A 22,935-nucleotide genomic window follows, 5' to 3' on the forward strand; every position below is an offset into this window, starting at 1 on the left:
GAAACAGACCATCAAGTGTACGTAAGCGTGATAGTGCTCCATAGCTCATGCCTTCTTTAAAGACTGTGTTCCCAATATCTATCAATGCTTTGTCTAGGGTAAGACCTTGTGATTTGTGAATGGTGACTGCGTATTCTAGAGTTACAGAACATTTTATTCTGTGTACATTTATGTCTTTGAAGAGAAGGAATCGAGCTGTTGAGCGCCCTATCCTTTTTACTTCTGAAAGTTTGTCAAAGGGAATATTGACAAACTGAATGTTGTTGTCATGTGGGTATGTTTGAAAGCCAACAACTGTACCCAGTGCTCCATTAATTAGTCCTTGCTCCACGTCAAGGCTATGTTTAAGCATTACTCTACAGTTTAAGGATAATTTTAATATTTTTTCCAACCCAGCTGTGCTGGAGATTGAATTTTGTAAGATATTTAGTCTTGTTGTGGCTTGCTCACACATGGGAAGTGTCATACGATGTACGTCTAGTTTGTCTGTGGCGCAAATTTCCATTATTGGATGCATTTCTTTATTAAACATTGTTTCATTGAATTTGAAACAGCTTGCAAGAGTTGCCATTAAGGCAATACAATTGACATTTCTGTGCGCTAATTGTTCCATAACATCAGTAGTGCATGCATTATCACCATAAAGTGCATGAATTTGCCGATTTTTCAATATTGCATGTGCTTCTTGAGATAGTACACCAACTCTAATACTTTTTAGGATGTTGGCATTAGTGAGATCTGCAGATTGCCGCATGTTTTCTGTTAATTCCCTGTATTGGAAATGTTGCCAAAGGTTGACATTTCCCATGCTGCCAACAGTTTTACGGCAGAGTTTGTGTGCTAATGTTTTAAAAATAGGTTCACCTTTCACTGGTGTCAATTGTAGAAGATCGCCAAAAACAATAATGTGTTTCCCTGCAAAGAGTTCTTCGTAGTTTGTTTTAAGTACTTCTTGCAATCTGAGGTGAATCAAAGCCAACATTAGGTTGGAGACCATGCTCACTTCTTCTATCAGCAGCATTTTCATTTGCTTTAATACTCTGCGTAGTTCCATTGCAGATTCCGCAGAAAGTTTGTAATAGTCTAATTTGTTTTGGTGTTCTACTGGAAGAAGTAGTAATCGGTGTAAAGTGACACTGCCTATGTTGTAGGCAGCTAAACCTGTGGGGGCACTTACAGCAGCAGACAGTTTGTTGTTTGTCAATTGTTGAAGGAACTTGCTGATGATTTTGATTAAGAATGTTTTTCCTGACCCAGCTTCACCACTGACGTACAGCAGTATAGGTTTGTAATTTTGGCAGGTACATTCTTTATTTTCATGTTGTACACCATGTGCAATTTCTTTTGTTACTTCTTCAAACATGGTGCACTGCTCTTTGTTTAGTTTTGATTTTAGTACAGTTAAGTCTTCTGTATCTTCTTCATAGTGACACATGGTGTTATCTACTTCTGTATAGCTAATTCTGCCTCATTTGCTATTAGTGGCTGTCCCAGTGATTCCTGTTACAGAAGGTTGACTACTGTCGGAAGAGTCCTTATCTTGTTGGGCCTGAAGTTCTTCTTCGTGTTGCTGTTCATTGTGCAATATTGTTTTGTACTGTGTAAAGTTCACATCGGTGATAGCGCTTTCATTTGCTTTGAAAGCATCTTCATAGCAGTCATAGTTATCTAGTATCTCTTCCTCTTTTCTCCATGGTTTAAAAAGTTGTAGCAGAGACATGTAATATAGCATGTCATGACAATTTAACATGATTAATTAAGCTTTGTTTGGTAAGTTTCACTAAGCTGCCTTCACAATCTGTGACTCTGTATCTGCCTTTGCTTTCATCAGTTTTTATCTTATTTTTGTAGCTATGTGGTATAGACACATGCTTTCCAAAGTGCTACTCCTGTTTGGATAGTATGTGCCCAGTAAATTGTGTTTTAAAATGTCTTGGCTGTTGGGATCATTTCTGGCAATTGTTTCTATGTCCTCATATGATTTCAGAACTCTTTTTCTAGATTTAGCAGCACCAAGACTTAGCCATACTATGTTGTCTGATTTTCCGTACAAAGCAGTACCGGTTAATCGATCTGCCGCTTCATAGGTGCCACATTCTCTATGAGAGAGCATTTTATACCAATGCTGTACAATTTCTGAGATAGTGTTTTGTCTGATGATAGGTCATCCCAGAGGTGTTGAAGCTCTGTTTTTTCTGCTTTTGTTAAGTTGGCTGTAACATATTGTGCAACAGCAGTGGAATTGTCTGCAATGTACTGCACATCTATGTTTGCATTCCATAAGAGGGCAATTATTGCATTGTAATCATTGATATATTTTGATTCTTCTGTTCTTTTTATATAATACGTGTTCATAGGTGATTTACCTTTAACACTATGTCAAACTGAAAAAATGAAGTTGTTCACTTCACCTGTTTCTGTAACTGGTCTAAGGAAACCAAAGCGGCATTTGGTGTAGTATTTCCCTTTGTTTTTGTATTTGCAACGACAATATTTGCCACATTTGTGTCTTTGAAATTGTAAAATCTGCCCATGCAGGTTACTATGTGTCTGTTGTGAAGGGATTTCACAAGTGACATATTTTTGGATCAACTGCAAAACAGTGGCATCAGTGTTGTGACCAAATTTAGGTGCACCTCTGACCCAAGCATGTGAATATGTGGTGCTCCTCTTTCTTGGTATTCTTGTCTGCAAAAGAAATGTTTCACTTCTCCGAGCGGAGGAACAGTTTTATTGCAAATAAAGTGTAGCATAGCTATGAAACGATTATGGAAATATCTTGACACATTAACTGGATCCAGAGAGCAAAGTTCTCGCGGTGTTAATAAATCTATGTTGGTTTTGTTGTTGTTTGATATACGTAGGAACACATGTAAAGCTTCCCATGCATATTCTGCACAACTTAGTGTAACAAAGCAAGTGGGTGGTCCAAGGTTTCTGATCATACAACGTACGTCTCTGTGCCATCGAAACCAGTATTCTTTTGTACCACGCATGTTTGCAAACACATTTGTTATACTTGATTGTAAAACCTCATCTTTTTCTTGCACATTTTGTATTAATTGCATAGCTGACATATTTTGAAAGTGAGTTCCTGGTTTCAATATGTGTGCAACTCTGTAACATAAAGTTGCTAGTTCACTTTCAAAGAGTAGGTGCAATATGTATTCCACATTTTGTCTAAATCTGGGACATTGTGAATACATTCGTAATGAGCGGTATTCTGATGCTGTAATTTCAGTGGGTCTATCATTGTATCTTCCCCCTTTGCCAGTAGGAAATAGCAGTGGAAAAGCATGTGCTTCTATACTTTTTTCCCATATGCTCATTGGTGAACCTTTGGTTTTTCGCATTTGGTAAGTTTCAAGTGCATCATCTATGCTTTCATTGGAATGCAATGGATGAATTGTGTACTGGTCCAAAAGAGTGGATACTGCAGCAGGATCTAGAAGTTCTAATTCTCCAGTTTCTGATGACTCTTCAATTATTTCAGTTGTTTCCCTTAAGCTTTCTTCAATATTTATTTCCTTGTAGTATTCGTTATTGTCTTTTAGATATTGCAAGTCTTGTCCAACTTTATGTAAGTCCACCAGTTGTTGCCAAATTGTTTTGTCTTTTGTTGGTACACCATTTACCAAGATAATTAAAGAATGCTCTATTCAATGTTGCACTCCTAGAGTGTGTACATTTTCTGTTAGATCTAATGGCAAATAAACTACTTTGCCACAAATGCCTTTAACCAATTCAAAGGGAGGTCATTTTGCTGTTTTTGGGTGAAGCGTATAATTGCTTGAAATGGACAAACTGTTTGAATTATGATGCACTCATACAAATTGAGTTGTTGCAGGGTTTTTGGTGTTGGGAACAATTCCAAATTATTTGTGATAGCACGTGAAGGAGTTTGGTTGTTGTCTAGTTTTGTAGTGCAGTAACTGCAACATATTAGGGGTTCACTTATTTGATATTTATTTTCTGCTAAAATGTAGAGAGCTAATTCAAACCATTTGGAATCTTCATTGTCTTCTATTTTGTATGCTCTGTATATATTTTTTGGGTTCCTTTTGTAAAACGTTCTGCGGCAACACACACACACATGGTTTGGTATTTCATCTGATGCAGTTTAAATTTTAGTATTTCTTTTTTGTATGTGTGTAATAGAAGGTTGCTATGTGCAGAATTGTTGCTAGTCTGTTCTAAAACTATTGGATTTTGTAAGTGGCTTTCACTTCCAAAATATTTTCTCTGGATACGGTCAATTTCTTCTTGTAGGTATTTGGGTGTATCATGCAGAAGAGTGTTATTTAAATTGGCTAATTCTGAAGCTGGAATTTTAGCATAGTATGTTTTATACACTAGATTTCTTACAATTAAATCATGTATTGATATCCTTTTGATATCATGAAAGGTGCTTTTGCAAATAGGTCCAGAAATGCAGGCTAATGAATGTCCTTGTAGTCCTGTTTATTTGCGTGCTGGACAGATATCCATATTTTGCAGCACTTTCATTTTAATTTTGTCTTTACCTTTCACATACTGATTGAGGAACTGACGTAAAGATTTGAAAGATTTGCTAGGAATGGCACAAATTGACGTGCACGGCCATTTGTATACTGGACGGTCTGGTTCAGTCGAATTGAGAGGTATTTCTGAGTTTTCAGGGGATACTTTTCTAAGCAGTGTTTCTTGTTCCATGATGGTATTATTGATTTTTTCATACCCTCGTCCATTGCTATGGATGGCAATTGTGTTTCTTTGATTTTGTTTGTATGCTTCTTCATTAAAATATGGTTCTGTGGTTGTTGTGTGACTCCATTCACCTCCACAAAAATGTAAGAAGTTATTTTTGTTCACATTCAGTTTATTGATACGTTTCTTTTGTAGTTTGGTATGTAGTTTTGTTAGTGGGTTCATCCTATTTAACACTAATATGAACAATTTATTTTTGTTAAGGATTGCACTGTCCACGAGAGCTTGTAGGATTAATTTTCCATGGTAGGTTTTAAGGGTTGAGGATGATTTCAGTCCTTTTCCTATTAGATTCTGAAGGACTCTGTAGCGAAACATTTTTGCTAAAATACGTTTTTACTATAGGCTTTTTGTTACTATATCAGGATTAATAGGAGCATTGTTAGCAGTACTGGTAGCTGATTTTTCGTGAAGAATTTTGTGTTTCGTGCCACATTTTGTTAGAGGAGGTAAAGTTTCGGTAGTTGAAGCTTCCTTTGTTTCGCTAAACGACTGTATTAGCTGATTTGTTCCAACGTTCTCTACAAACTCTGCTACAGATGGATGCTTAGGTGGGACACTTTGATTTTGGTTTGCTCTACTTCTGTGTTCCTTTTTACGGACTTGCTTTTTGGTAGGCATTCTTTGGGGTCTGTTGGAAAAAAGAAGACATGGTTTGGTCTGTTGTACAATTTATGTGTGCTGTTTGCATGCGTGCATGAGTTTGAGGGGGACGCTCTTTGTGGTGGTGTGTGAATGTGCATTCGACTTTACAATGATTTGGGAAGGCTATTTTTCTGTTTGTATACTACTACAATGTGCTTCAGATGAGAGTACAAAGTGGGCTAGTGGTGAGGAGAAGCATTAATAGTAAACATAATGGCATAAAATTGAAACAGCTATTTGTTTTCTAGTACTAACATTCCAAGGCTTCTGTATGTTATTTGAGTTCCAAACACACAGGAATTTGTGTGCCATTCTGCCTATTGTTCTTTGTTTAATAAATGGGGATTTGTGGGTAGAATGGTCCAGAAATCACTGTTTGCTTTGGTGTGCAAATTAAATACATAACCCACACAGTCTCTTTGAGGAACAGTTAGAATATAAAGGTAGTACTGTACTTACTTTTTTTGCAGAATGACTAGGTTTCTTCAGATATGTCGTTTGCAGTGTAGATGCTGTTGATTTTCAGGAGAGTAGTCTTCATTGCAATTGTAAAAAGAAGACGTTAGTAACTTTGTGTGTTTAAAGCAGTGACGTTACTGTACACGTTAATTTTGCATCTTTCGTCAGAGTATTTTCCTTTGATATTTCAACACAGTGCATGTGTGCATTTCACTTGACTATGTGCTGCCTTTGTATGTTACTTGCAGTATGTTAGTTGCATGTTCTTCAGAAATGAGTATAATTTTTAGGTTATGAAAATGCCTTGTTTCTTTTAAGCTGTGTTATCTATAGCAGAGAGGTTTGTAAGTGATAGGTCAGTATAGTAGATGGGATAAAATGTTGTACTTTATATTATAAGTACGATTTTGAAAAATCGGGAGACCCTCAGTGGGAGATGTCACAAAAGCAATCGGGAGTGTTTATTTTTCTCATAGGATCGCATTGGAAGTAGCATTAATGTAGGCGGTACACAGTAAAAAATGGTGCCATTTTCTAATGGAAAATCGAGTTTTGCGCTAAATAGTGAGGGTTGTAACGTATGTATAGGTTATGCGGGAGACAGTAAGAAGTAGTGCGGTTTGTCCATGAAAAATCAGAAATCTTGCACTTAAAGGGGGAGCACTGGTATGTATTGGCTATGCAGATTTAGTGGCATTAATTTGTTTAAATGAAATCATAAGGGTTGCACATGTTCTCTACTTGAAATATGCATACCTGTAGTTTATGCTCATGCATGTGCGCATGCATGGAGCTGTACGTAGAAATCCACAACATTTGCACAGTAGTTTTTGAAGTAGCTGCTTTGCAATGATATGCGACTTGCATTCAGAGTGATCAATAGTACATTTGAAGTGCGAAATTTTCATGACAGAGTTAGATGCAGAGATGTTGAATGTGATTGGTGGATGGTTGTGTGACTGCTTAGCTGTGTCCAATGAGGGAATGGATTTGCGAGTGATGTGGAAAGGGTAGAGGACTGGCTAAGAGTTACGTGCCGCACGTAGACAACGCTTGTCCGCGGGTAGGGCGTGTCACATATGAGTTTCTACAGCAAATCCAGCATGGAAAGGGGACTCTAGGCATCAGCCAATCAGATGTTCACATTGCTGTTTTGTGTTGAAAGACGGTGCGTATACTGAAGATGGCAGAGGTGCAGAGGGTCAGGGTTTTGGTACTTGGAGATATTTTTGTCCATGGCTTACAGCACTGTGCGAAAGTAGGCATGTGGCACAGAATTTTGATGTGAGAGGCGTGGGGGTGGTGTGGAGTGCTGAGGCTGATCGCAATGTTGCAGCAATTCTCCAAGTTTGCACAGACATGCGTACGATGACCACTCCTCATGTGGTACTTTTGCATTACGGTGCTTTCCATTTGGGCTACATGAGTTCACGTACTTTGTTGGAAGATTTGGAACAGTTGGTTCAAGCAGTCATGAACATCTCTCCAACTGCAAAATGAATTCCAACTGCGAAATTATTTTTTTCTGGGTTATGCCCTAGAGGAAAATGGGACAACAGTTCTGTTTTCTGTCCTGATCAAAGTATTGGGAGGTGTAACATCAATCGCGGCATGCATGCTTTTATGTTACGAGCTGGTATGTTTTTCTGCAGCCACAAGAACATTGTTCCCAGAAATGCAGCTTATTTTGAAGCAGATGGTGTTGTGTTATCTTCTTAGGGAAATGCCAAGTTCTTTTGGAATGTAAGGCTTGCTTTGGAGAAGGTTCTGTAATGGTTGTAGGATTAAATTAAGAATAAAAAATATTTTTAAGAAACAAAATAAAGGTGTCTGTAAGGCATCTGCCCAAAAAAACTGGCTCTTTTCAGAGCCCACCATAAAGGGGAAAAGGGGAATAATATTTAAATGTACAGTCGTCAAGCTCTGATCCTGTACGTGTCCGCGGACAAGGCGGTAGTTTGCAGGCAGTGCGGATTATAAACGGGGATTCTGGGGTGGAGACGCGTGCAAATGAGAATGTGGGAAGGTAGGGATTGGTCAGTAAAGTTCAGTGGGTGTGTTCTGAACTGAGAAATTTAGTGAGAAGGTCTTCTCCCTGACAGGAGACCAGACAGCCATGGCTCTGTGTGCTCGAAAACAGATTATCTGGATTTTGGGAGACTCATGGATACATTGGTTGAGGTGCATGCAGAAAATTGTGGTCTATGTGCAGATCTTGGATTTCCTCATGTGGAAGTCACTGGCATGGTGTGCGTGGAATGATGTGGCTGGACTTGGCACCTCTCTGTGCAACTTTACAGACAGAGCGTCATCCTGATATACTTATCATTCATTGCGGAGGAAAGAGTTTAGGCCATTTCTCTGGAATTTCTTTGCAATTTGCAATGAAGGAAGGACTTGCGAAGGTCATGGACATGTTTCCAAATTGCCAAATAGTTTTTTCCCATATTGCACAAAGACAAATATGGCTGCGTTCTTCTGCATTTGGTCCACACATGGAGAAAGCGAGGCACAATGTGAAAAAGGCTGTTTGTGCCTTTCTAAGAGATGTTGGCATGTCCTCATTCCACAATGAAAACATTTTATTTCGCAGCTCTTTCATTTTTCGCAGAGATGGAGTCCATCTCACATATGCTGGCAATCAGATTTTTCTTCGCAATGTACAAAATGCATTGCGACTTTTTTTGGATTCATAGTCACCTATTTGGCAATACGTTTTTTCCAACCTACAGTTTTTGAAGCACACTAAACAGAGCCACCACTTACTCCCAGCGAAAAGTCCATTGGTTTTTGCTACGCTTGCACCTTCCATTTTTGTGTGTCCTACGACTGTCCGCTGACTTTTTCAAAAATGCTCAGGGGCCTACTACGGTCACTTGATAGTTCTATTGTTAAACTGAGAAAGGCGGCTCTGAAAAGAGCCTTTTTTGTAATTTTTGTTATTTTCCAGTTTACTTCTTTTGAGCACACGACACACTAGGAGAGTAGGGTAAAGGAGGGTAATGAAGGGACACCAACCACGGGGATAAAGAAGGGGCAGGTGGAGAGAGAAAGGTATAGGGTGGGCTTTACTTTGGTAGGGGGAGGTTCTTTTGGTGCTCTGTGACCGTAGCCTCAAAAGCACTTCGAAGACTCCCCCTGTAGAGTACTGCATCGCAGTACATACACAATATTGTGACCTTCGAAAGGTAAGGGTCAACAGCATCACAAATGGCTTGTGAGGCAGCTGGAGGGATGCGCTCCCCCACAGGAGTGTCTTTTGTGGTGAGAGGATCGGACACAGAGGATGCTGTGAAGGAACTCAATCTACTACATTCTTCACATGGCACCACCTTGCGAATGTCCACACTGTGGACAAAGTTAGGTGTCGCTTCATGGTTGTCGTACCAAAGCTGTACGCACCAGGTCTCCCGCGACTCAACACCAACTGGCACTGGTTACACCTGACCACGTTCACACGTGCTTTTGGTACATTCCCAAAAACGGAAAACAACCGCCACACCCACGACTCCCGGCGAGTGCTTGTAGTGCAGAGTTCCTCCACCTCATTCTCTTCTTCTTCTTCCTCGATCTCTACATCCTCACCCGTATATCCCTCTGCTGACCCTTGGAGAGGTGGTGGCAGTGGAGGGTTTGGGGGTGGTGCTGAGGCTAATGAAGCAACAGTAGCCATGGATGCCATAAGGATTACTTGCCTAATGGTCGCTACAGCAGTAAAGGCAGCCCAACTCACTCTGCTATAGCCAGAAGCACAATGAAGATGAGCTTGGCGGTGTGGCCATTTATAGGGGTGGATGGGTGCGCTTCATGACCATATTGATCATTCAAAAGCACTGCAAAAATTCTAAACAACACGTTCACAGGTAGAGCTATTGTTTAGGACATGTGAAATGTTGATTTTATACTGTAAAATAATTTCCCATGTGTGTATAAATTCTTTTGCAAAGTTGCGGAAGCAGACAAACTGCGCAAATTAGTCCACACGGTCAGCGTGGGTGCAGTCACATGATGACGTCCTGAACACATCCGCGAGGGAAATGGGTGCCCGCTGGACAGCAAAGGCAGACTAACAAACATGCGCATGCGCACAAGTGTTCTACGGACAGTGTTCGGGTCCTGAAACTAATTAAAAGTGCGACACAAGTGAGACAGACAGTTAGGGACAGGCATGATGTTCACAGTACTTATGGGTGTACTGCGCATGTGCGTAAATGACCTGCTGACTGTACGACCAGGTCCAGTGTCCTTAGGACACCTCCATTTTGTTTGACTACGAACATGCTGGCCACTGTGCCTGTTCTACAGACGGTTCCATCTTGGCTGCAGATGGTACGGACAGGTATAGTGTCCTTAGGACACTCCCATTTTGCTCATTTACAGACATCCCGGACACCTGGTGTGTTCTGAGAACATGTTTTATCTTGTTTGTGAGCAGTACAGAGATGTATAATGTCCTTAGGATGCCCCATTCTGGTCATTTACGCACAACTTGAACAGATGGTGCATTCTAAGATCAGTTCCATCTTGGTTGGCATTGGCAGGGTAGGTGTATTGCCGTTAGAACATCCATATTCTATTCCATATTCTATTGCTTACGGCTAGCTCGAACAGGCGCGCTGTCCGCGGACATTTTAAGTCTTTTAAAAAAAAAATGTTCCTCAAACCCCTTGACTACAACCAATATAAAAAAACTTTAAAAAAATCACACACACATCAATCAACAGAAATACAGGGGGAAGCAGATACTGACACGAATATAGGGGAATTAGGGTTCAACATGGGCTGGTTGTGAGGGGATGATTTTGAGGGGATGAAGGGATGGATGTTTCATCAAAACGTTTATTTTCTTCTTGAAGGTTTGGGGATGGTTCACTAGGAAATGGAGAAGGGGGACAGGTACAAGTCGGATAGTGATAACATATTTTTCCTCTCACAAATTCCTCCACAAATTGTCTTAAATAGTTAAAATTGTCATTTAATGTGTCCATTTTCAGTTCTATCCTTTTCAGCCTGTCTTCCTCTGTGTCATTTGTTGGCCTTTCTTCCTTTTTTTCCTGGTCTGTTAATAATATATATGGTAAATATCCAAAAAATACTGACCATTATTTTGCCTTTTCAGAGCAGTGTGTAACATTATTATTGCTATCTTTGGACATTTCCCCATGCGGAAAATTCTCCACCAGTCACTCCAAAGTACTGCACATTTCTGTATCAAAACAACAGAAAGAAATTCTTTTTTATGCCCCTCATACCAAAAAAAGTACACACACATATGAAAAATGAAATTCACTTACTATTTTGTTGCAATTTGTCTTTGTTGTAGTGCGTGCGTCTACTGCCGGTCCTGGCTGCAGAGTTTCTGTGAGGTAATTACGTTGGAGGCATACTTTTTTTGTTATGGTATAATCCATTTCATTGTACATGGTCATGTCATTAAATGGATGGTTTTTGTTTCAGACATTTAGGTTTCCCTATTTATTTATTAGGTCTTATAATTTCTTTATGTGTCCTTTTTCAAAGTTGAGCATTTTTTGTGTAACACAATAGTGCAATTTCAGATACCCCTGACTGTTTGGGTAGTGTTGACCTCGTCCAGACAAGCGCTCAGCCCGTGCCTTTCAAATATCAATAGCGAGGGGGTTCTGTATGTTCTATGTTACATGTATATAACGTAAGCAAATTATGCTACATATCTCCCAAGATCACATGATGATAGTGTATATTCAGCAAAAAACTTTATTAACGCGATGTTATGAGTAAGTTCCCCTTCAAAAAACCTGTGGAATTCAGTAAAAAAAAACTTTGTTAAATGCAAGTTATGGTTAAGTTGCCCTACAAAAACCTGTAAAATTCACACAAAAGAATACTTTGTTAAGGGAACGTTATGGTTAAGTTGCCCTACCAAAACCCTGTGCAGTTCACTAAAAAAACTTTTCAAACGTGCCATTATGGTTCAAAGTAAAACCGAAAAACCCCTGAAATTCGCCAGTTATGGTAGGCTAAGCGGCCATAACTGCCCACACCCCTGTGCTCTGCTAACACTAACACCCAGGACATAAAAGAAGGCATCACAAATAGGCCAGGGTTGCCCATGCTGGCATGTGGCTACTAAGGGTTGCAGAGCTGGTCCAGGATTATTTATTACTCACAGATTACTGATTTGACAGGCTTAATATTTAGAAAGTAGAGCTATCCACCATGTTACTGCTAGTGCTTTGATGTCAGTGACCACATTCCCAGTATGTAAAGCACCAGGAGCTTCATCCCATAACACATTGCTTCCAGCATTTGAAGCACCACAAGCATTCCAGTAAAAACAATTGTGCCAGATATGAAAAGCGCGTTATCCATCCCAGTAACCGATAGTGGGCCCAGCATCTAAAGCCACATTGACAGGGAATTATCTTCAAATGCACTCAAAAACGTGACGCATCATAGCAAGTCCAGTAACCACAATTGCTTCAAGAATTCCAAGCACCATTACCTTCACAGCAACCACGATTACAACCAGCATGTGTAGCACTATATCAATATCCAATATTGCTCCCACCATGTAAAATACGACAGATATCACAGTAACCACAATTATAATCCAGAGCATAAAGCACCACTGCTATCTCCGTACCGACAGTTTCTCTCAGCATATGAAGCACCATAGCACGCTCAGTAACCAGTATTGCTGCTAGCATTTAAAGCATCAAGCTAGCTATTCCATCATTCACAAACATCTCCAAGCATGAAAAGCGTCACCTACAATGGAGAAAACATAGTGACTCCACGTCCCAGCATGTAAAGCAACATAGCCACCTCAATAAACATGAATGTTCTGATTATTTAAAGCCCATGTGCCAACCCACTATCTAAATTGCCCTAAATAGCATAGCCATTCCAGACACCACAGCTGAAGCAGTCTATGAAGCATTATATCCATCTCAATAACCACAAATGCTCCCAGCATGTAAAGCACCACAGTTATATCAGTGACCACTATGGTTTTCAGTATTTAAATCACCATAGGCTTTGCATTAACCCGCAATTACATATAACCTTCCAAATGTTTTAACTTTTCCAAATTAAATAGAGCATAGAATGTTCCTGAAATACCTTAGGCAGAAAGATATATATATATATATATATATATATATATATATATATATATATATATATATATATATATATATATATATATATATATATATATTATGTCAGGATTTGAAAATGGAGTTGAAGAATGTACTGCAGAGGGGGCATGGCTTGGCCCAGAGAACTGGCAGCCTAATCTTTCAGCTCCACTCTCTGTGCAATGTAAAACAAATTCAATGCCACATTAATTGGTTTATTCCTTTACTTCCTTGCCCACGGGTGCATTGGAGGAGTGTATAAACGCCATTGCAGCATTATTGTAGAACAGAGGTGCCGGCGGCTGATAGCACATCGGAGGTAGCTGCACCAGGCCATGGGCGACGCGTTAATACAGTGACTAAACTTATAGTCAACTGCTCGGTAGACGTTGCATGTGGGAGCCGCCCAGTGACCAGAAAGAGGACATTCCTCTCTTCTAACAACACAGACACTCTTAAAGGCACAGGCAGTATTTACAATAGAAAAACACATCATTTTAAGCATGCCAGGTATTTAAAAGCTTTCTATTACTAATCTTCAGACACTAATGAATGTATAACCATTACAGCGCACAAACTGCTGCGGGCTATATATGTTTACTCTGTCTGTCTCCATACAAAGCCATCCTACAACAACTCCATTAATAAGCTCCTTCTTTAAATGCTACGTGCTCTTGCATTAATTCTCGTTGAAAGATTCCACAATATTGAGTTGGAACAACACAATGCATCACCATACTACTCTAAAGTGTTTCACTTTTAGTTAATAATTATGGTGGCAAACAAGAAAAATCAAGGTAAAGACCTTACTACTGCATCAACAACCACATTAAAGTGACAAAAAAGTGATTCACCCACTCCAGATGAGAAGAGTATGGACCCAGGGATGCTTGCTATCCTAAATTTAATTCGAGCCCTAAAACCTTTAGGAACTATTTAGGAAAATTTAGGAAACAGAACAAATAATCTTTACATTGTTGGCCTTCCTTAAGGTATTGAAGGAGAAGACTCTATGTTATTTCTTACCAACATGCTGCCTACGTTATTGGATCTACCCCCTTCAACACACCTTACCATTCATCAGGCTCACAGGATTGGTCCAATACGTCCTCTAGAAAACATTCAAAGTACCTCAAGAACCCACATTTTTGCTCTCCTCGACTTCAAGCATGTGCAACTTATTATGAAGCAAGTTAAGACCTTCAGACATCTCACATGAAATGAAAACAACATTTTCTTCTCTCAAGTTGTTGCAAATATTACCGCCACAAGAAGAAAGGAACCTTTAGCGTTAAAGCTGGCTCTGAAACGACTTAATGCCAGATACGGCTTGGTTCATCCTGTGACATTCAAAGTCACCTTTAAAGGTCATACCACATCTTTAGAAAATCCAAGTGATCTAAGACAATTCATACACTCTCAAAGAGTTGATCACATGGATGCTGCTGGCTCTTATTCAAGGTTTACGTCATAAAGACTGTGCAATATACCAATCTTCAATTGTACTTCTCTTTTTCTGCGCGGGGTTGCTGTCTAGGTTGGGCAGATCTCATTGGGTGCTGTTCCCTCATTTTTGAAATGTTCTCTTCAACATGAAATGTATTGGCTGTTTCCTATTAGCCATACTGTTTATCTTATTAAGGAACATAATCTACTTCTGCTCATGTTCATGTTGTTGTTTGTCACCCTTCATCCCTTATATTTCTCCCCATGGGTACTGTGACACTCCTAAAAAGTAACCGCTGTACGGAAGTAACCGATAACAAACTACAACTTCTTGATGACAGATGGTCTGCTATTGAATCCAGAATAACTGAAGTAGAACTGAGAGTCAGTGATGCTGAGGACGTCACAACTAGATTAGGCAATTTGGAAAAATCGGTTGTAATGCTCCAAGAAAAGTCAGACAATTTTGGGCTCACAGGATTGGTCCAATATGTCCTCTAGCAAACACTCAAAGTCCCTCTAGAACCCACATGTTTGCTATCCTAGACTTCAAACATGTGCAACTTATTATGAAGAAAGTTAAGACCATCAGACATCTCACATGAAATGGAAACAGCATTTTCTGTTTGTCACCCTTCATCCCTTATATATCTCTGTACCCTTATATTTTCTCTCCATGTGTACTGTGACACTCCTAAAAAGTAACTGCTGTATCAAAAATGTGATGAAATCTATATGTTCATACTTTTCCAATTATCAATTAACTCACTATTCAAAGTTCAACACTAGATATCTCATGTCTATAAATATATAATTTTGTATCTCAATAGAACTCAATTTGCAATTGCCTGTATTCAGGAAACCCATCTCTCAACTTTGGAAGCCGCAAAACTTAAAAACTTTTGGTGTGCAAAGTGTTTGCTAGTGCGTCATAGGGTAAGCAAAACGGTGTCATTATTTTGAGTAATAGAAATTTAGATTGCAAGATTATTAGCTCAGAACCTGATGATATAGGCAAATGGGTTCTCGTAAATTGTATATCTAATTCGGTTTATTACTCAATCTTAAATATATATGGACCTAATATCTCAGTGCCAATTTTTCGGAAAGAACTCAAAGAATGTTTGCTTCGATCGAATATCCAAAATCTTATTTTTTAAGGAAACAGTAATAGTTTGCAATGTAACAAGTGCTTTTGTTTAACAAAGAACGTTTGCAAGACATTATTAAGTCCACAATATTAACAATATTTTTTTACCCATGGAAGTTACAGCCAAGGAACATCACATGATTTGATTGTGCTTTCCAATTTCATCATGATATGCTGATTACAAAGAACGATAATTCTTGCATATGTTTATGTTGCAGCAGTGAAACATTGGAATTGTGCACATGGTGGTTTTTGTGAGAGAAGATGTTCTTTTTTTGCAGTTTGAAGCAGAACATTTTCGCTTGTGCACGTTGCTACATTAGAAAGGCTGATAGGTCGCTTCTTGTTACTGGTGACAGATTGGGGCAGATTGGTCCATGCTGGTCGTCCCATATGATGGTGATGGAAAAAGTTCCATGTATGTTTATTTTCCAATGTTCATTGAAGAATCCATGAACTGGTAGCTGGAAACTGTGGCACATGCAACACTATAGAAGATAGCTGTCCAGATAAGACAATAAAAGTACATTTCAGTTGCTGTTTTGTAATGGAATATAAAATTGATATTGATATTCCATTTCTATCACACTCGTACACAAGTGTTTCAGAGAGCGACGAGGCAAGGGAGGGGAATAGGGGAGAACAAAACAACGATCTTCTTAGGCCCAGTGACATTGAGAACGTGTAAGTGCATGGGAGAGGGAAAGGGTAAAAGTGCGGGGGTGGGGAGAAGTGGAAAGTGCTACGCAAGGGAATATAAATAAATAATAAATAAAAATAAATAAATAATAAAAGCTGAAAAGTGGTAGTGCAGCCATCAAGTTACTGTAATTCTAAACACAAACCACAGATATTGAACACACTCATGACAACATGGGGGAGTATTTCAGAGCACGAGTTGCATAAAAGATGAGTGCTGTGAAGTAGGTATAGCAAGTGGTGGAAATAGAAGAACTGTGGAGAGGGATTCCACAAGGGCTGGTGCGGGGGCACGGTTTGAAGGAGGGGGGCGGAGTTCCGACGAGGCAGAGTTCAGAAGGGGCGGAGGTGCCAGATGAACTCCGATGAAAGGAAATGTTGAAAATAATATTTTGAAAAAGGCAAAAAAAAGTGTAATTGCTTGAAAAGTACACAAATCATAATAAGCTTATCTTGCTATGGTGTGTGTACTGTTCAAGCGAGCACCGTCCATGTCAAACTGTACTCAGACATCTGCAAAAACAAAAAACACAATTCATTTGAGAAAGGCAAGTTTCAGCGAGCAGTGAAAGTTGGGGGGCTCAGTGAAAATTGTGTTTTCGAAATGGATTCTGCTTTTTGATCAATCACAGGGTCTTTAACTCTCGGTGAACTTGGGTGCTCACCTCAGTGATGTAATGTGGTCTGTGCTAGTAGTAGCACTATATTAATAGTAGTAGTAGTAGTAGTAGTAGTAGTAGTAGTAGTAGTTTTGCACTATGGTGCTTTCCATTTGGGCTACGTCAGTGCCCCAACTTTGTTAGCAGATTTGGAACAGTTGGTTCAAGCAGTAATTAACATCCTTCCAAATGCGAAAGTAATTTTTTCTGGATTACTACCTAGGGCAATATGGGACAATAGTTCTGTTTTGTTGTCCTCAGCAAAACATTGCTAGGTGTGCAGTCAACAGAGGCATGTCTGCTTTCATGCTTAGAGCTTGTATGCTCTTCTGTAATAATGAGAATATTGATTCAAGTAAGGCTGTTTATTTTGAAGAAGATGATATTTCCTTAACGTTTTTGGGAAATGCTATGCTGTTTTGGAATGTAAGGGATGCGTTGGAGAAGGTTTTGTGAAGATTTTAATAGTAAAGTAAGAAGAAAAAAAATACAAAATAACAGGTGTCGGTAAGGCATCTGCAAAAAATACAGAAAAAATGGCTCTTTTCAGAGCCAACCTCAAAGGGGAAATGGGGCATACTATTTAAATGTACATTCACCACGCTGAGATTTTCGATATGTCCGCAGACATGGCGGTAGTCCGCGGCCAGCGCGTATTACATTCTGGGTTGGAGAGGCATGCAAATGAGAATGAGCAGAGCTAGGGATTGGTCGGTAAAGTTTACTGGGTGGGTTGTGCGAGGAGAGATTTTGTCAGAACTTCTTTTTCCTGAGAGTAGAACAGATAGCTATGGCTATGTGTTTCCGAAAACAGATTATCTGGATTTTGGGACACTCATGGATACATTGGTTGGAGGTGCATGCAGGACCTTGTGGAGTAGCTGCAGATCTTGGATTCCCTCATGTGGAAATGCACTGGTATGCAGTGCGTGGAATGAAGTGGCTGGACTTGGTACCTCTCTGTGCTACTCTAGAGAAAGACCATCATCCACAAATAATTATAATTCATTGTGGAAGGAACACTGTAGGACATGTGTCTGGAATTTCTTTGCAATTTGCAATGAAAGAAGGAATTGGGAAGGTCATGGACATGTTTCCAAATTCCCAAGTAATTGTTTCTCGTTTTGCGCAAACACAAATGTGGCTGTGTTCTTCTTCATTTGGTCCACAAATGGAGAAAGTAGGCACAATGTCAATAAGGCTTTTTGTGCCTTTCTAAGAGATGTTGGCATGTCCTTTTTTCACAATGAAAATATTATGTTTCATAGTACATACATTTTTCGCAGAGATGGAGTCCATCTTACCATGCTGGCAATCAGATTCTTCTGAGAAATGTACAAAATGCATTGCAACCTTTTTTTGGAATTACAGTCATCTATTTTGCTGTAGATGTTGACGATTTCAAGTTTTTCAAACACTCAAAAACAGCACCAAAAGGCTCTTTTCAGAGCCACCACTTCCTCCCAGAGAAAAGTGCATTGGTTGTGCTAGGGCAGCACCCTAAAACTTTCTATGTCCTAGGACTGTCCGTGGACTTCCAAATAATGCACAGGTCCCTGCACTGTTTATTTGCCACTTTTATTTTTAAACTGTGCAAGGCAGCTCTTAAACGAGCCCTTTTTTATTTTTGTTGCTTTATATTTTTTTTTTGTTTTTCTACACATGACACACTAAGAGAGGAGGGAAAAGGAGGGGGAGCAAGGGACACCAACCAAGGGGGTAAGAAAGGGCAGGTGGAGAGAGGAAGATGTATGGTGGGCCTTACTTAGGTAGGTAGCAGGTCTTCTGCGGCTCCATGACCATAGTCTCGAAAGCACTTCGAAGACTCTCCCCCCTGCAGAGTACTGCATCGCAGTACATACACATTATTGTGACCATCGAAAAGTAAGGGTCAACAGCATCGCAAATGGCCTGTTTAGCAGCTGGAGGGATGCACTCTCCCACAGGAGTGTTTCTTGTGGTGAGAGGAACGGAAACAGAGGTTGCTGTTGAGAAACTGAACCTACTACGTTTATCACAAGGTACAACCTTGCGAATGTCCCCACTGTGGAAGAAAGTTAGGTGTAGCTTCATGGATGTCGTACCAAAGCTGTACGAACCATGTCTCCCATGACTCAGCACCATTTTGCACTGTTTACAGGGGACCTTGTTCGCACGTGCTTTTGGTACGTTACCATGAATGGTAAACAACCGCCACACCTAAGACTCCCGGCGAGTGCCTGTAGTAGGCAGATCCTCGACCTCATTCTCTTCATCATCTTCATCCTCGTTCTCTCAATCCTCATGCCGGTTCCCCTCTGCAGGCCCTTGCAGAGGTGGTGGTGGTGGAGGGTTTGGGGGCGGTGCTGAGGCAGATGAAGCAACAGAGGCATGGATGCCACCAGGGTGATGAGATAATATCAGCAAGAGCAGCAAAGGCAGCAAAAGTCAATTAGCAATAGCCAGAAGTACAATGAAGATGAGCTTGGGGGTGTGGCCTTTTATAGAGGTGGAGGGGTGTACTTCACAAACAGATCAAACACCCAAAAAGGTTCCAAAAGTTCCAAAAAGTATGTGGAAAGCCAGGGTCATTGTCTGGGACATGTGCAATGGTGAATGTTTACTGTAAAATAATTTGGATTGTCTGAAAAAGTTATTTTAAAATGTTGGGGAACCAGACAGTGTCCGCAAATTAGGACACAGGCTCAGCATGGGTGCAGTCACATGATGACGTCGGGAACACGTCCGTGAAAGGAACGGGTATCCGCAGGACACTAAATGCACAGGAATGGTTGTGAACATGCACGTAGGTGTTCTACGGACATGTTTGCGTCCTCAAACAAATTAAAAGTGTGACACAAGTGAGTTGGACAGTTATGGACAGGCACAATGTTCGCAGAATTTACGGGTGTGGTGCGCATGTGTGTAGATGTTCTGCAGACTGTACGGACAGGTATAGTGTCCTTATGACACCTCCATTTTGTTTGACTACGGACATCCCGGACAGCACGTGTGTTCTTAGGACAGGTTCAACTTGACGGTCGATGGTACGGACAGGTATAGTGTCCTTAAGATTCCTCCATTTTGTTCAGTTACGGACATCCCGGACACCGGGTGTGTTCTGAGAACAGTTCCATCTTGGTTGCAAACGGTACGGTCAGGTATATTGTCCTTAGGACATCCCCATTTTGCTCATTTACAGGCATCCCGGACACCGGGTGTGTTCTACGAACAGTTCCATCTTGGTTGCGAACGCTATGGACAGGTATAGTGTCCTTAGAACCCCACATTTTTTTCATTTAGGGACATCCCGGACACCGGGTGTGTTCTGAGAACAGTTCCATCTTTGCTTGCAAATGGTACGGACAGGTATAGTGTCCATAGGACATCCCCATTTTGTTAATTATGGACATTCTGGACAGGCGCCCTGTCCGCGGACATTTTATCTGCTTTTTAAAAAAAATAAGACACAAAGGATTTCCTTAAAAGAAACATAATATTCTTTTTTATTATATACATATACACAGTTTATGAAAGAGAGGGGTAAGCAGAAACTTATACAAATATAGGGGAATTAGGGGTTTGGAGAGGATGGATGGGAGGGGATGAAGGATGGAAGTCTCATCAAAATGGTTTTCTTGGTGTTGAGGGTTTGGGGGTAGTTGACTGGTACATGTGGGACAATGGTATTTATTTTTTTCTTTTATGTGGTCCTCCCCAAACTGTTTCAAAACATTGACATTTTCCTTGAGCATGTCCATTTTCTGTTCTATGTGTTGCAGAGTCTTTTCCAATGTGTCTTTTGGTGTATTATTTTCAATGTTTGTATGGTCTGTTAAAAATAAATATATATATATATGTTAAGCACACATAAAGTAATGATTATTAATTTGCTTATGTAGAGAAGTGTGTACCATAAGCATCACTGTCTTCAGACATTTACTCACGTGGAACATTTTCCTTTAGCCATTCCAAAGTACTGCACATTTCTGTGTGAAAAACAAAAATATATTAATTTTAGTGTATCTAATACAAAAAGTTTAGAAATATATAAGAAAAATGAAGTTTACTTACTAGTTTTGGTAAGTTGTATTCTTACTTTGGTGTAGGTCTACTGTTCCTTCTAGCTCTGCAGTTTCTGTGATTCTGTGAGGTAATTATGTTGGAGGCATATCTTTTTTGTTTTGGTATATTCCATTTTACTACATATGTTATTTAAATGGATGGTTGATGTGTTAGATATATAGGTTCCACTTCTTATTTATTATTACATATAATGTGTTTATGTGTTGCTTTTTGAACGTGTGCAGTGTTTATATGGCATGATAGAACAATACAAGATATCCCCTGAGTTTTTGGGTAGTGTTGATGTTGTCTGTGTCCGTTTGCGGACATACGCACAGTCCGCGGACATCAAAATCATTAATAGTGGGTTCAGCATGTTCTATGTTACATTCATATAAAGTAAGGGAACCCTAGTAAACATATATCAAATTCACTCTATGAAAATGTATATTCAGTAAAAAAAACATTGATAAAGGGAGGTTATGGTTAAGTTGCGATACTGAAAGCCTATGAAATTCAGTAAAAAAACTTTGTTAAAGGGAAGTTATGGCTCGAAGTAAAACCGAAAAACCCCTGAAATTCGCCAGTTATGGTAAGCTAAGCAACCATAACAGTTATGGTAAGCTAAGCAACCATAACGCACGCCACCACCGTGCACTGCTAAGACTAACACACAGGACATCAAAGATGACATCACAAATCCGTCCAGCGGTTTGGGCTGTAGGTGTGAGCAAAGTTTTTTCCCCATTCAGTCAATGGGAAAAAAAGAAATTGTGGGCACCCCCCCAATAACTTTGCCCCCCCCTGGACCAAACCTCACCAAACTTTGCAAAAAAAATTCAGAGTGGGCCATATACATTTTTTGCAAAGTTTGGTGAGGATTCGTCCAGGGGGGCAAAGTTATAAGGGGGGTCCCAAAACTTTCTTTTCCCATAGACTGAATGGGGAAAAAACTTTGCTCGTGCCTACAGCCCAAAGCGCTCAATGGATTTTCACCGAATTTGGACCAGGGGTAGCGGCTTGGTCCTGAAAGCGTGCTTTTGCAAATTTGGTGAAAATCCGTCCTGCAGTTTTTTTTAAAATAACAAAAAAGTAGCTAAAAAAAAATGAGTGATATCTGTGTTCGGTCCGCAGACACACTTCCCTGTTCACTCCGCGGACAGTATCCTGATTGGCCAATCGGTTTACGTCATGTCCGCGGACATGTGACGTGTTCGCTGATTGGACGGCGTAGAGCGTGAAGCGTGTCAGATTTTCAGTAGCGCCTGCCAGCTTGGATTCGCGGATGTCCGCGGACAGCGCAGTGAAACTTGGTTGAAAAATTGTATTTAGTAGAGTGTGTTGGTGTGTAAGAGTGTTTGGGGAGGGTGGGAGAGTATGAGATGGGTTAAATGTTGTATTTTTTTTATGTGGTAGACCCTCTTGTGTTCGATTTGTCTGCGGACAACACGGCTGTTCTGAAATGTTCTAAATAAACTAAATGGGGGTTTTCTGAGGACGCAATATGTGTCTGTGTAGTTCGCAAGCAAGCTGAAAATGTTCTAAGAACACTCGCAGTGTCCTGAAATGTCCTTAAGTAAACAAGGTGGGGGTTTCCTGATGGCGCTGTCTGTATTGTTCGCTGGTAAATTGAAATTGTTCTAAGAACACTTGCGGTGTCCTGAAATGTTGTTAAATAAATAAAATGGGTGTGTCCTGAGAACACGGTGTCCTGAAATGTTAGTAAATAAATAAAATGGGGGTGTCCTGAGAACGGTATGCCTGTCTGTTTTGTTCGTAGATAAGTTGATAGTATTCTAAGAACACTTGCGGTGTCCTGAAATGTTCGTAAATAAATAAAATGGGGATGTCCTGAGGACACTGTCTGTATTGTTCGCTGGCAAGTTGAAAGTGTTCTAAGAACACTCGCGGTGTACTGAAATGTTCGTAAATAAACAAAATGGGGGTGTTATGAGGACGCTGTCCG

This window comes from Ambystoma mexicanum, chromosome 12 (genome assembly GCF_040938575.1).
Source record: "Ambystoma mexicanum isolate Mex_15411 chromosome 12, UKY_AmexF1_1, whole genome shotgun sequence".
In the NCBI taxonomy this organism is placed as follows: domain Eukaryota; kingdom Metazoa; phylum Chordata; class Amphibia; order Caudata; family Ambystomatidae; genus Ambystoma; species Ambystoma mexicanum.